This window comes from Anomalospiza imberbis, chromosome 12 (assembly GCF_031753505.1).
Source record: "Anomalospiza imberbis isolate Cuckoo-Finch-1a 21T00152 chromosome 12, ASM3175350v1, whole genome shotgun sequence".
NCBI lineage: Eukaryota > Metazoa > Chordata > Aves > Passeriformes > Viduidae > Anomalospiza > Anomalospiza imberbis.
The window spans coordinates 14,916,348-14,921,070 of NC_089692.1; the positions used below are offsets into that span (position 1 = coordinate 14,916,348).

A 4,723-nucleotide genomic window follows, 5' to 3' on the forward strand; every position below is an offset into this window, starting at 1 on the left:
ACGGCGGCGGCGCCGCCGAACCCGCCCGGCGCCGCGCAGCGCCCCCCGGCGGCGTGGAGGTCCGGCCCCTCGGCTGCGCCCGCCATCGCGCCCGGCCCTCAGGCGCCGGGTCCCGCCACGCGAACCTCGCCGTCCCTGCCGGCTGTCCCGTGTCACCGCCCCGCCACTCCCTGACACCCCTCTGCAGCCGAGTCACCCGCCCTGCCTCCTCCTGCCTGCGCCACCGCAGCCTGTCACACGCCCGCCACACCCTGACACCCTCGCCACTCCGTCACCGCTGCAGACACCGTCACCTCTGCCACCCTCACCGCTGCAGACACCGTCACCTCTGCCACCCTCACCTCTGTAGACACCGTCACCTCTGCCACCCTCACCTCTGCAGACACCGTCACCTCTGCCACCCTCACCGCTGCAGACACCGTCACCTCTGCAGACACCGTCACCTCTGCCACCCTCACCGCTGCAGACACCGTCACCTCTGCAGACACCGTCACCTCTGCCACCCTCACCGCTGCAGACACCGTCACCTCTGCCACCCTCACGACCCCACCTCAGCCTGGTCAGCCCTGTTACACTGTCACCCCACCGCCACCTGCACTCACACTCCCTCGTTATTCCTGTCACCCCATCACGTCTTGCCAGCCCCAGGGTGGAACCTGGGGTGAACAAAAGGCTCCATGTTCCTCGGGAGGAGCTCAGAGAGCCACAGCTGGCTGAGGTGAGGCACCTCCGGAGGTCATCTGGTCCAAGCCCTGCTCCAGCAGGGTCACCCAGGGCTGGCTGTCCAGGCTTGTGTCCAGACAGCTGCTGGACATCTCTAAGGATGGAGCCTCCACAACGTCCGCGGCCAGCTGTGCCAGTGCTTGGTCCTACTCACAATGAAAAAGTGTTTCCCCAAGTTCAGCGGGACCCTCCTGTGTTGCAGCGTGTGCCCGTGGCCTCTGGTCCTGGCGCTGGGCACCACTGTGAAGAGCCTGGCTCCCTCTGCTTTGCACCTTCTCTCAGTCCCTCAATCACCTTTGTGTGCCTTCACTGGCCTCTCCTCATTGTGTCCCTATCTCCCTGGCACTGAGAAGCCCAGCACTGGACACAAGGCTCTAGGGCTGATCCACCATGGCTGAGCACAGGGGAAGCATCCCCTCTCTTCACCTTCTGGCAATGTTTTGACTAAAGCAACCCAGGACACCCTTAGTCTTCTCTGTGGCTTATGTTCAGCATGGTGCCCGCTAAGATCTCCAGATCCTTTTCAGAAAAGCTACTTCCCAACAGAACTGGATGTGGTTTTGACCCCTGAGATACTGTGCTAGTGACTGGCCTCCAGCTAGAGTTTGTGCTGCTAATCACCACATTCTGGGCCAGTTTTCAATCAATCTCACTTCCCTGAGTCCCAGGGGAGCTGCCAACCCCAGCTCTTCCTCAAGCCCATGTGGGCTGGGTGCAGCCAGGTCTCAACACCTGCCAGCAGCCTGAGGTGACAGAGCAGAGCCTGGGACATGGGGCTGCTTATGGCTGGCCTGAAAACATCAACTTAGGCTCAGGCAGAAATCAGCCTTGACTCCAAAGTATCCCTGGAAAGATAAGCATGTGGATTCAACCAGACACTGCAAAACCCAGTGAGCTTTCCGTGTGCCTGAGAGTGAATGATGAAAAAACCCAAGAGGACTTTATCATTTCATACTTTGAGTCCTGACTGAATGCAGACCAGGCAGGAGTTTGACAGGATCTTTGGAAAACAAGGAGGATGTGTTCATGAAGCTTGCTCTTCTGGGGCTCTCAGCCCTGGAGAGAAAAGGCAGATGTGACACCCACTCCTGCGAAACCTGTCTTAACAAAGCAAGAGGAAGATCAGCTGTACTTCGGGAAGGCTGCCCCATCCTGAGCCCAGCTTACTGGCCCTTCCTGCCACGACTGCAGAGTGAAGACAAACATCATCTCCTAGGATCTGGAGATGTAGAAATGCATAAGCAAAGCAGTGAGGCCTTGCATAAACTGCAGTTCATGGCAGATATGCAAAGGCCAACGCCTGAGTCACCGGTTGAAGCGGCGCCGTGATGCCGGGATGTGCAGGTGGCTGTTTTGCAGAGTGAGGTGGCTGGAGCTGCCCTGCTACACAGCTGAGATATTCATCTCCCATGGCAAATTCTGCATGGGACCACAGCAAAATCCTGTGCTAAAAGGGAATTTGTCTTCCTCAGGATGCTACAATTTGGGCAGAGATGCTCTAGCATAGAGTTGGCAATTTTTTTTTTTTTTTTTTTTATGATGGATAATTTTTTTAGTAGAGTCCACTGAGTTGTCAGCAATTTCATCACTGGTGACATCTTCCTTGATGCTTTCCAGTGGGACACAGGCAGGCTATTGAACTGGCTTGCCAGGCTGATTCCTGGCAGGAAAGCTGGCCGGTGTGCTGCCAGCTCCTCCAGCTGGCGCCTGGGCTGCCCGGCTCTGGGCACCACGGCTGCCTGCTGCCTTCTAATGCTGCCCGGCACTGCCCACAGCAAAAAGCCCAGTTTGCAGTTATGGGAAGTTTGCCAAGCTTTACCTACTTTCACTGAAATGCTAGAGAACTGGTTTTATATTATTATTATTATTTTCAAATCTGCCCATAACGGCCCAGCTGTTTCCCAGCAAAATATTTGTTCAGCCATGAAAACATCACCTTATCTGAAGACAAGATCTCTGGAGTCTGTTGTTTAACAGGGGACAAATTTCCTGGCAGAGATGTGCTAGGTCTCTTGCTGACCTTTGAAAAGCTGTCTGTGGCTGGACAGAGCTATAAACACCTTAAAAATCTGCACTCCACATTTTGCATCTGCAAAACCTCTTGGCTGTCCAGTGATGCCATCCTTGCCCACCATCCCATCATGGCTCTGCTGGGTCACTCAGCTGCCTCTCCTTAACTGACTGAAACATGGCCTGTGTCAGGCTGAGGCATTGCAGCCATGGCCTGGTGTGGAGACCTGGTGTTAGACTTATCTTTGCAGTCTTAGTCAGCCAACACACACAAGCACTGCTTTGAAGACATCTTTTAATTCATGTCCGCATGTTCAGCTTTTTCATGGGATCCCCATCCCAGCTTGCATGCAAAGATGAACTCCAGGCTATGCCCCATGCATGCTGTTCCCTCCTCTTCATCCCAAACCACTCAATTTCTGGTGTCGAGTTCTGTATGTGGTGAAGATCCCACAATGAAGGATATTCATCCCTGCACCCAACAAGGCCAGGGAGTGAGGTTCCTCCCATGAACTGGATGTGGTTATGACTCAAGATGCATTTTGAAGATGAGTTTTGACATGTTCTAGCCAGAAATAGGACTGGCTTTGCCAGGGCATTGATTTTTCTCATGTATATATGATCAGATTGACTTGCATCCCTCATCCCAAAAAAAGCTGTAGTGAAGAATCACTGGCCACATCATCAGCTTTTGGGGGAGACACACACATTTAAACAGACCTGCCACCCACTGCCATTGGCCCCCTGAGCATCCTGCACGGAGAATTCAGAGCACATTGCTGTGCCATGGTCTGGATCCAGCAACAGGAATACTTACAAATGTTTCTCCACACCCTCACAAAGCTCTTAAAACTAGGCATGCCTGTAGGGACAGCTGCCTTCAGGACTGGTGCTTCTGTTCCCCCAGTTTTACAGCCAGACTGTGACAAAGCAGAGTCTGTAAGAGGAAGATTACAGTGTCACGGACAGAAAAACACCCACCATGGTGCAGATGTACCTCAGATGGGAGCAGGGGGCCAGTGTTTGCCTGCACCCCTCTGGAGTCTTCAGCACCCAGCTCTTGGACTGAGTCCTGCCTGGCACAGCTGGTGACAAGGAGCCCGGAGGCAGCACCTAATCAGGAGCTTCTGGCAGCTGGCGCTGCAGGAGCAGGAGTGACGTGCACCTCAGGAGACCCTTGGGAGGGCTGTCCCTTTGCCATCACACCCCCTGCCACTGCAGCCAATCCTCCACACATGCATTTGTACCGCACCTGATCAGTTTCCAGTTCTGCATATGTACCTCTACCAGAGCAGTTCACTCTGGTGTCACCCTGGAGACCAGGTGCTGGTGGAACCATGACCAGCCCATGTCCTTGACCCACGGGCCATGGGTTCCCCCAGCTTTGCAGCTCTCCGAGGAGGTCAGCACTGCAAAGAAGCATGACCCTCATGGCAGCTCTCACAGGCAGCATGGAATTCCTTTCTGAGACCAGTACAAACCTCTTCCTTTGTCCAAAGGCCCGGCTGCCTCCTTGCCAATGCTGCTGGGAGACAGGCACTTCTCACAAGGAACTGTAGCCTCCCAGCAGCCTGGCCGTAACCTCGGAAATAATGAGTTTTCGGCTCCGTGGAGAACCAAGCCAGCCTGACTCTGCATAGAGACAAAGCCTGAAGCCTGCTGCCAGTTCTGCCCACAGGAAGATGAACACGGCTCTTCTGTGAGCTCACACAAAGCCTCCCTTGTGCAGGAAGGGATCCAGCCAAACAAATGATCTCCTTGGCTGCATGTCTCCTGGTGCTCCATCATTTTTACTATTTGCTGGATTGTTCCCACAACCAAGGAAAATTTAACAAGTAAAAGCATCTGATAAAAATCTATCAACCACAGTAAAGCACCAACCCAGCCAAACCAGTCTGTACAGCACAACCCTCACAGCCTTCAGGCCACATCCATTCAATTTACCACCCAGAAAAACAAATGCTGTGTGGTACTTGCAACGTCACCAGTG

General features: G+C 54.1%; 1 long non-coding RNA gene across 1 annotated transcript; it reads right to left on the reverse strand.

The window, feature by feature from the left end:
• Positions 1 to 3,011: 3,011 nt before the first annotated feature.
• Positions 3,012 to 4,431, reverse strand: LOC137481353 (uncharacterized). The gene is made up of 2 exons (XR_011003434.1): positions 4,215 to 4,431; positions 3,012 to 3,298 (listed from the first exon to the last, which is right to left on the reverse strand). It is a non-coding gene; the product is annotated as an uncharacterized lncRNA (long non-coding RNA).
• Between the last annotated feature and the right edge of the window lie 292 nt (positions 4,432 to 4,723).